We start from the raw sequence: 10,287 nt of genomic DNA, 5'->3' as shown, positions 1-10,287 counted from the left end.
CGACTGTTTTTATTGAATGCTTTTATTGAATGGAATATTCAAAAGGAAAAGCTGAGATGGCAACTTTTAATTTATGATACTGTGATCTAAGTTGTTATAAAAACTCAAAACAGAAATGGCAAAAACTGCAGATGCTGGAAATCTGAAAGTCAGAAAAGGCTGGAAAAATACAAGGGTCTCCAACACATAATGTTAACAAATGATGCTGCCCAACTTGCTAAGTTTTTCCAGCATTTTCTGTTGGTGATAATCAATTAATTACAAGGTTTGCAGACAGGAAATGACTGCCCAACCAAGGATACAAGTGACAATCGGTTTGTGTGTAAAACTTGCTCTGCAGAGTCACCAAATGATTAGGGCCAGCAACTACATCATGATAGTTGAATGGAAAATGAAATATAGTAAATGCCGTGGATTTCAATTTAATTTTTAAAATATGTCTGCATAGTGTCTTATTTGCAAAATTTGAAACTACTAATATTTTCTATCTTAAATACAATTGTGCAATCCTTTTCTGTAAGTATATAGTGTATAAGCGTAGGTGCAGAGTTTCCTGTTGATAAGACCTGCATATCATTAATTCTTAATGGCTCAGTTGACTTCCACACAGCCATTAATCACAACAATGGCACAAAATTGTCCCCACTTTTTCGCATGGTTGAGCCCCAGCAGCCCTGAAGAAATACATTCCCAATGTCCAAATACATATTGGAATCCTATTTTCTTGTCATCTCTCTGGCGGAGAAATGGAATCAGCTGGCTCTGCTGTCACACTGGACTTGTGAGCTTTTGACTTGCTTTTCTGGCAATTTTCTTCAGTTTCTTCATCTTCTAAGGAAACAAATAAGAAATACCAATTGTTTTCCAGCAGCCCAATGGAATCAAGAGAGGAGGTTACACAAAGGTTGAGGCGAGAGATTTTAAAGAGCGTTTATCGGCTTTCAGCTTTTACTAATAGCTCAATCAAATTAGGAGAGGAGGCTACACACAGGGCAGGCAAGATATTTTAAAAAGGAGTACTTACAGGCTTTTGGCTTTTTCCTGGTAGCCCAATTGAATTGCGATTCATTAGTAAGGGCAAATAAAAATAAGGAAGGGACAAGTAGAGCAGCCATTGTGTGAGTGGACGAGTGCTTCTAACTCTGGGCTTGGGTGAGATCAGGCTGGGTGAGGTAAGTTTCTTCTTTTTTCGTTATCTATTACTGCTTGGTTAGTGCAGTGGTAATGGATCCAGGGCTGTGTTGTGTTCTTTGTATGAGATGTGGAATTCTAGGAGACCTCCAGCCTCTCGGATAAGTATATCTGCACCAGGTGCACCGTGCTGCAGCTCCTCAGAAAACATGTTAAAGAACTGGAGCTACAGCTTAATGACCTTCGGCTCATACAGGAAACTAAGGAGATGATAGGAGGTACGGGGAGGTGGTCACCCCGGGCTGCAGGAGGCAGATACCTGGTGATTGTCAGGAGAGGGAAAAGAAATGAGCAGTTAGTGCAGTGTACTCCTGTGCAGTTACCCTCAATATTTAGTATACTGCCTTGGATACTGTTGGGGGGGGTGGAATGACCATTCGGGGTTGAACAACTTACCGGGGAGATGCACCAACAGGGTCACCGGCACTGAGTCTGGTACAATGGCTCATAAAGGAAGGGGTGGGCAGGGGAGAAGAGCAGTACATTAGTGATAGGGGACTTCTTAGTTAGAGGAGTAGACATGAGATTCTGGGAATATGAATGAGGCACATTGCCTCCCAGGTGCCATGGTCAGGGACATCTCGCATTGGGTCCATGGAATACTAAAGAGGGAGGGTGAGCAGCCAGAACTCTTGGTAAATATTGGCACCAATGACATAGATAGGAAAAAGGAGGAGGTCCGGAAGGGAGAATTTAGGGAATTGGGTAGAAAACCGTAAAATAGGACCTCCAGGGTAGTTTTCTCTGTAGTTCTACCTGTGCCACACACCAGTGAGGGTAAGATAGGATGATTTGATCAATAAATGTACGACTGAGGAACTGGTGCAGAGGGCAGGGTTTCAGATTTCTGCATCCTTGGGGATCTCTTCTGGGGAAGGTGTGACCTATACAAATGGGACAGGTTACACCTGAGCCCAAGGGGAACCAATATCCTAGCAGGCAGGTTGGCTAGAGCTGTTGGGGAGGATTTAAACTAATTTGGCAGAGGGATAGAAACCAGAGTGATAGGGTTGAGGATGGGGCAATTGATATACAAGTAGATGCGGTGTTCAGTGAGACTGTCAGGAAGGGCAAGCAGATGATAAGGAAAAACTGCAGTCAGTGGGATGAGTTGCAATGTAACATGGGGACAAAATCAAAAAGGATGGTGAATACAGGACTGAAGGTAATATATCTGAATGCATGCACACAGTATATGAAATAAGGTAGATGATCTTGCAATGCACTTAGAGATTGGTAGGTATGACATTGAGGGCATCATTAAGTCATGGCTGAAAGAAGATCATAGTTGGGAGCTTAAAACCCAAGGCTACACATTGTATCAAAAGGATAGGCAGGTAGCAGAGAAGGTGGGGTGACTCTGTTGGTAAAATATGAAATCAAATCCTTAGAAAGAGGTTCAGAAGATGTAGAATCCTTATGGATAGAGTTAAGAAATTACACATGTATAAAGACCATGATGGGAGTTATATACAAGTCTCTGAAAAGTAGCCAGGATGCGGGCTACAAATTTATAATGGGAGATAGAAAAGGCATGTCAAAAGGGCAATGTTACAATAGTCATGGGGGATTTTTAATATGCAGGTAGAATGGGAAAATCAAGTTGGTGCTGGATCCCAAGCCAGAGAAATTGTAGAATGCCTATAAGACGGCTTTTTAGAGCAGCTTGTGGTTGAGCCCATTAGGGGATCTCTATTCTGGATAGGGTGTTGTGTAATGAACCTGATTTGATTAGGGAGCTTAAGGTAAAGATACCCTTAGGAGGCAGTAATCATAATATGATAGAATTCACCCTTCATTTTCAGAGGGAGAAGCTAAAGTCAGATGTATCAGTATTACAATGGAGTAAAGGGAATTACAGAGGCATGAGAGAGGAGCTGGCCAAAATTGATTTGAAGGGGATACTAGCAGGGATGACAGCAGAGCAGCAAAGGCAGAAGTTTTTGGGAGCAATTTGGGGTGCAGGATAGATACATCCCAAAGAAGAAGAATTATTCTAAAGGCAGGATGACGCAACCATGGCTGACGATGAAGCCAAGCCAAAATAAAAGCAAAAGAGAGGATATATGATAAAAAAACAACAGAAAGCAAGTAAAAAAGCCATAAGGGGGGAAAAGATTAACTATGAAGTCGGCCAATAATAATATCAAAGAGAATACCAAGGGATTTTCAGATATAAGGAGTAAAAGAAAGGTGAGTGTAGATATTGGACCACTAGAAAATGACACTGTGGAGGTAGTAATGGGGGGACAAGGAAATGGCAGACAAACTGAAGAAGTATTTTGCATCAGCCTTTACTGTGGAAGACACTAGCAGTATGCCAAAAGTTCGAGAGTGTTGGGGGGCAGAAATGAGTGCAGTTGCTAGTAAAAGCGAGAAGTTGCTTGGGAAAATGAAAGGTCACATGGAACAGATAGTGTACACCCCCAGGTTCTGAAAGAGGTGGCTGAAGATATTGTGGCGGCATTAGTAATGATCTTCCAAGAGTCACTAGATTCTGACATGGGTCCAGAGGACTGAAATATTGCTCATGTCACTTCACTCTTCAAAAAGGGAGCAAGGCAGAAGAAAAGGCAATGATAGACCAGTTAGGATGTGGTTTCAGGGTACTTGGAGGCAGATGATAAAACAGGCTGAAGTCAACATGGTTTCTACCAGGGAAAATCTTGCCTGACAAATCTGTTGGAATTTCTTTGTGAAAATAACAAACAGGATAAACAAAGGACAATCAGTAGATGTTGTGTACTTAGATTTTCAGAAGGCCTTTGACAAGGTGCCATACATAGGGTTGCTTAACAAGATAAGAGCCCATAGTATTACAGGAAATATACTAGCATGGCTAGAGCAGTGGCTGATTGGCAGGAGGCAAAGAGTGGGAATAAAGGGAGCCATTTCTGGTTGGCTGCTGGTGACTAGTGGTGTTCCACAGGAATCAGAGTTGGAACTAATCTTTTTTACATTATCTGTCAATGATTTTGATGATGGAAATGATGGCTTTGCGGCCAAGTTTGTGGACGATATGAAGATAGGTGGAGGGGCAGGTAGTACCACAGAAGCAGGGAGGCTGTAGAAGGACAGGAAGATTAGGAGAATGGGCAAAGAAGTGGCAGATGGAATACAGTGTTGGAAAGTGTATGGTCACGCACTGCAGCAGAAGTAATAAAAACATAGACTATTTTCTAAAGGGAGAGAAAATTTAAAAATTGGAGGTGCAATGGGATTTGGTACTCCTTGTGCAGGATTCCATAAAGGTAAATTTGCTGGTTGAGTTGAAAGTAAGGAAGGCAAATGCAATGTTAGCATTCATTTCAAGAGGCCAAGAATATAAAAACAAGGATGTAATACTGAGGCTTTATAAGGCACTGGTGAAACCTCACTTGGAGCAACATGAGCAGTTTTGGACCTCTAATTTAAGAAAGGATGTGCTGACATTGGACAGGGTTCAAAAGAGGTTCATGAGAATGATTCTGGGAATGGAAAGCTTCTTGTATCAGGATGAGATGGAGATGAGGCTTCTGCTAAATATAGACCATTTCACATCGTCAAAGAGAATGTTGAAGGGGTTGTAGCTAGGGTGAAGTGGGAGGTTCAGAAGGGTGTAATGTGGAATAAAATCAACATAAACTCACATTCAATTTTTATATATTAAATGTATAAACATGAACATTAATTAAAATGTAAAGAGGACATGAGGCAATTTTCTGAGTAAACTTATTTTGCATTCATGAAGAATGCAGTTGCTTGAATGTGCCAGCATTACTTAAATCAGCATTGTTTTGCTTTTTTATGTGATTGAACATTACAGATCAGTTTTTAGGGCTTGTTACTGCTAGGCTCAGTATCTAAAATGTGGGTATGTTACTCATTTTTCAAGTACTCGTATGAAATAAAGGATCATCAGTTTTTAGAGAGTTGCAATTAAACAGCTGAGAAAAATTAAACAAGTTTGATTATTTATTTGTTTGCCCATCTAATGAATTTCAGAAAGATCCGTCAAGATTTGGTATAATCACTCTTTAGTGAAAAAGACTTGATTATTCATTTCCACTTAATGTAAAAGGCATATGAGAAAAAATTCCAAGATAATAATTCCTGTGTGGAACAATTGCAAACACTTGGTTCCCACGTTAAAATCAAGGTAGGACCTTGGAGCTAGAAGGAGTTAACCATCCTAGAGAAACAACAGTGAGCTTTATAAGCAGTTCAATGAAGTATTTTTGTTCATATGTTTTGTTTGCAGAGGTGAATGGGCCTGTTGCTTTTTCTAAGCACATTTATTTAATGATAGCTGAATTACATTACATTGCAGCAGTGACTAGACTTCAAAATGTAGGATATCAGCTGCAGACTACACGTGAAAGCCTTTCTTTCTTAGAGATGACTTTAAACTCACACAACTTGATAAGAAGGACAGTTTACAATATATATTAATGACTTGGATGAGGGAATTAAATGCAGCATCTCCAAGTTTGCGGATGACACGAAGCTGGATGGCAGTGTTAGCTGTGAGGAGGATGCTAAGAGAATGCAGGGTGACTTGGATAGGTTGGGTGAGTGGGCAAATTCATGGCAGATGCAATTTAATGTGGATAAATGTGAAGTTATCCACTTTGGTGGCAAAAATAGGAAAACAGATTATTATCTGAATGGTGGCCGATTAGGAAAAGGGGAGGTGCAACGAGACCTGGGTGTCATTATACACCAGTCATTGAAAGTGGGCATGCAGGTACAGCAGGCAGTGAAAAAGGCAAATGGTATGCTGGCATTTATAGCGAGAGGATTCGAGTACAGGAGCAGGGAGGTACTACTGCAGTTGTACAAGGCCTTGGTGAGACCACACCTGGAGTATTGTGTGCAGTTTTGGTCCCCTAATCTGAGGAAAGACATCCTTGCCATAGAGGGAGTACAAAGAAGGTTCACCAGATTGATTCCTGGGATGGCAGGACTTTCATATGAAGAAAGACTGGATGAACTGGGCTTGTACTCGTTGGAATTTAGAAGATTGAGGGGGGATCTGATTGAAACGTATAAGATCCTAAAGGGATTGGACAGGCTAGATGCAGGAAGATTGTTCCCGATGTTGGGGAAGTCCAGAACGAGGGGCCACAGTTTGAGGATAGAGGGGAAGCCTTTTAGGACCGAGATTAGGAAAAACTTCTTCACACAGAGAGTGGTGAATCTGTGGAATTCTCTGCCACAGGAAACAGTTGAGGCCAGTTCATTGGCTATATTTAGGAGGGAGTTAGATATGGCCCTTGTGGCTACTGGGGTCAGGGGGTATGGAGGGAAGGCTGGGGCGAGGTTCTGAGTTGGATGATCAGCCATGATCATAATAAATGGCGGTGCAGGCTCGAAGGGCCGAATGGCCTACTCCTGCACCTATTTTCTATGTTTCTATGTTTATAAGTTCTGATTCAGAAAATACAACTTTAATAACAAAATAGATTACAAGAAAAATGCCCTTGTATTGAAATACACAACATAAGACACCAGCTATCCAATGTCATTGAGTGTTATTGAACATGTTCCAAAGAAAAGCTTATAACTCAAAAGCAACACACACAAAATGCTGAAGGCACTCAGCAGGCCGGGAAGTATCTATGGAAAAGAGTACAGTCAACGTTTCGGGTCGAAACCCTTCGGCAGGACTGGAGAACAAAAGATGAAGAGTAGTGTTAAAAGGTGGGGGCAAGGGAGGAAGAAACACAAGTTGATAGGTGAAACCGGGAGGGGGAGGAGTGTAGTAAAGAGCTGGGAAGTTGATTGGTGAAAGAAATACAGGCTGAAGAAGGGGGAGTCTGATGGGAGAGGTCAGAAGGCCATGAACGAAAGAAAAGGGGGGAGGAGCACCAGAGAGGGACAGACAATGGGATATGGTGAGAGGGGGAAAAGGGGGTGGGGAATGATGAAGGGGAGGGGCACCACCAGAAGTTAGAGAAATCGACGTTCATGCTATCAGGTTGGAGGCTACCCAGATGGAATATAAGGTGTTATTCGTCCAACCTAAGTGTGGTCTCTTCACGACAGTGCAGGAGGGCATGGATAATCATATCGGGATGGGAATGGGAAGTGAAAAAAAATGGGTGGTTACTGGGTCATCCTGTTTTTTCTGGAGGATGGAGTGTAGGTGCTCGGCAAAGTGGTCTCCCAATCTACGTCAGGTCTCACCAATATACAGGAGGCCACATCAGGAGCACTGAACACAGTAGATGACCCCGATAGACTCACAGGTGAAGTATCGCCTCACCTGGAAGGACAGTTTGGGGCCCTGAACAGTAGTGAAGGAGGAGGTGTAGGGGCAGGTGTAGCACTTGTTCTGCTTGCAAGGATAAGTGCCAGGAGGGAGATCAGTGGGGAAGGATGAATGGACAAGGGAATCATGTAGAGAGCAATCCCTGCGGAAAGCAGAAAGTAGGGGGGAGGGAAAGATGTGCTTGGTGGTAGGATCTTGTTGGAGATGGTGGAAGTTCCAGAGAATTATCTGCTGGACGTGGTGGCTGGTAGGGTGTAGGTGAGGACAAGAGCAACCCTATCCCTAGTAGGGTTGTGGGATGATGGGGTGAGAGCAGACGTGCGTGAAATAGAAGAGATGCGGTTGAGGGCAGCATTGATGGTGGAGGAAGGGAAGCCCCTTTCTTTGAAGAAGGATGACTTCTCCTTGGTTCTGGAATGAAAATCCTTGTCCTGAGAGCAGATGTGTTGGAGATGGAGGAATTGAGAGAAAGGGATTCCATTTTTACAATTAGCAGGGTGGGAAGAGGTATAGTCTAGGTGGCTGTGAGAGTCTGTGGGTTTATAATAGACATCAGTAGATAAGCTGTCTCCAGAGATAGACAGAGAGATCGAGAATGGGAAGGGAGATGCTGGAAATGGAACAGGTAAATTTGAGGGCAGGGTGGAAGTTGGAGGCAAAATAGATGAAGTCGATGAGTTTGGCATCGGTGCAGGAAGCACCATTGTACAGTTGTTAATGTAGTGTCGGAAAAGTGTGGGTTGGACACCAGTGTAGGCTTGGAACATAGACTGTTCCACATAGCTGACAAACAGGCAGGCACAGCTGGGACCCATGCTAGTGCCCATGGCTACACCTTTTGTTTGAAGGAAGGACGGTCATAACTCAAAAGCTTATTTTTGCCTTGAATGAGTTTGTACATTTACAGTAAGCTTAGATTTTTAATTACATGAACACTAGTGGTAAAGTAAAAGACTTGATGCGGTCCTGAACCTGAGGGTGTGGCTATGGTGCTTTGCTGCAGTCATGGTACAGTGGTTGAGTAATAGAGATAATTAAACCAACAACCCAACGAATTGAGTTCAAAGATCCCCATGAAAACAGTGGAATTTAAATTCAGTTGAAACAATCAAGAGTTCTGTGAAAAGTTAATCTTATTAATGGTTATCAGATCATTGCAAAAACAGATCTGCTTAATGAATGCTTCTCAGGAAAGGAAACTTTCTTCCTTATCTGGTATGACTTAACTTTGGCTCCAGACCCAACAAGGCAATTAACTCCTAATTGCCCTCTGAGATGCCCCAACAGATCACTCAGTTGTCTCAAAACCAACAAATTAAACTGGATAAACAACCCGGCATCAACCTTAGCATTGAAGTTGATTTTATCCTGGTGAATTCTTCAAAGGTCTCCTTGTAAATGTCGGAGGACTGAAGCCTAACTCATCAGACAATGTATCAGGTTCCTGTATTACATTTCTTAGCAATGTCATGTCCCAGCTCAGGGCAGACCAATCAGAAATGATAGCAAAGTCAGTGGGAAGTACTCCTGTAGTCTTCAGCTTTAGCTTCAGATCCCATGAAAATCTCATTACATCAGATCAAAGATAGGCAAGGAAACCTCCTTACCATCTTCTTTCAACTGATGAATCAGTGGTCCTTCATATTAAAAGTAATGGGGTAAAGCAAATTTTAAGTGAAGAAAGTTTCTTGTATTGTGATGCAAGTTCAATGACCTAAAAGGCCAGCTCCTTTTCTCTCTCCCTGGACCCTGCCTTACCTGTTAAGCATTTGCCTATATTGGGGGACTATTTTGTCGAACCCCTTAGCTCTATCTGCAAAAAGTGGAATTTCCTGGTGAGCAACCATTTGAATTCCTATCTCCATTCCCATTATGACATGTCGGTCCATGGCTGCCATGATAAGGCCACCCTCAGGTCGGAAGAGCAATACCTCGTATTCCATTTAGGTAGCTACCAACCAGATAGCACAAATGTCAATTTCTCCAACTTTTAGTAATTATTTTTCACTCCCCCTTCCCTCTTCTTTGTTTCCTCAATGTGGCCTCTCGCCTCCTATCAGCTTCCTTCCTCTCCAGCCCTTTGCCTTTTCTATCTATCACCTCCAAACTCTCACTTTATCCTCCCTCCACCGTCTACCTTGTCCTCTTTCCCCTCTCCCACCTTCTTATTCTGGTACCTTCCCCCTTCCTTTCCAGTTCTGAAGAAAGGCCTCAGCTCGAAACTTCAACTGTTTATTCATTTCCATAGATGCTGCCTGTCCCGCTGAATTTTGCCAGGCCAGCATTTTATGTGTGTTGCTAAGTATTTACAACATTCCTTTTTTAAATCCATATTTCCTGCATCTGCAGTCTATTCCTTTGGAGAAACATTTCTCCATATGCTCAAGAATAAAGCTGGAAACTTTCGGTCAAATGGTGCGAGCACAACAACTTGAGTCTCAACATGGACAAGACTAAAGAGATGATTATGGACTTTAGGAAGCTGCAGGCTGGCCCTCCTCATTGCACATAAACGGCTCCTCTATGGAGAGAGTTAGGAGCACCAAGTTTGTGGAAATGCAAAGAACTGACTATCTCATCTGATTCCTCAACACCATCTCTTTAGTCAAGGAAGCACAGCAGCATCTCCACTTCCTGAGGAGATTGATGTCAACGAGGCTCTCCCCCACCATTCTACCCATTTTTTACAGATCTCTGCCAACCATCCAACAATTTCTTTAACCCCCTCCCTCCCCACCCCCAACATCAGGCTGGAGGTACTGTAGCATTAGGAAAAGGAATATTAGGATGGGAAACAACTCCTTCCCCCAGGCCATAAAACTACTGAACTCCCTGCCACCACA

At 42.7% G+C, this 10,287-nt stretch overlaps 1 long non-coding RNA gene across 1 annotated transcript in view; it reads right to left on the bottom strand.

Moving 5' to 3' along the window:
• Nucleotides 1-771: 771 nt before the first annotated feature.
• The window catches only part of LOC140195994 (uncharacterized), a 33,103-nt gene continuing 23,587 nt past the window's right edge, over nucleotides 772-10,287 (bottom strand). Inside the window, exon 3 of the long non-coding RNA XR_011885591.1 lies at nucleotides 772-831. This is a non-coding gene — a long non-coding RNA (uncharacterized lncRNA). The remainder of the gene's footprint in view (nucleotides 832-10,287) is intronic.

This window comes from Mobula birostris, chromosome 4 (assembly GCF_030028105.1).
Source record: "Mobula birostris isolate sMobBir1 chromosome 4, sMobBir1.hap1, whole genome shotgun sequence".
Lineage (NCBI taxonomy): Eukaryota > Metazoa > Chordata > Chondrichthyes > Myliobatiformes > Myliobatidae > Mobula > Mobula birostris.
This window is presented reverse-complemented; position numbering and strand designations above follow the sequence as displayed.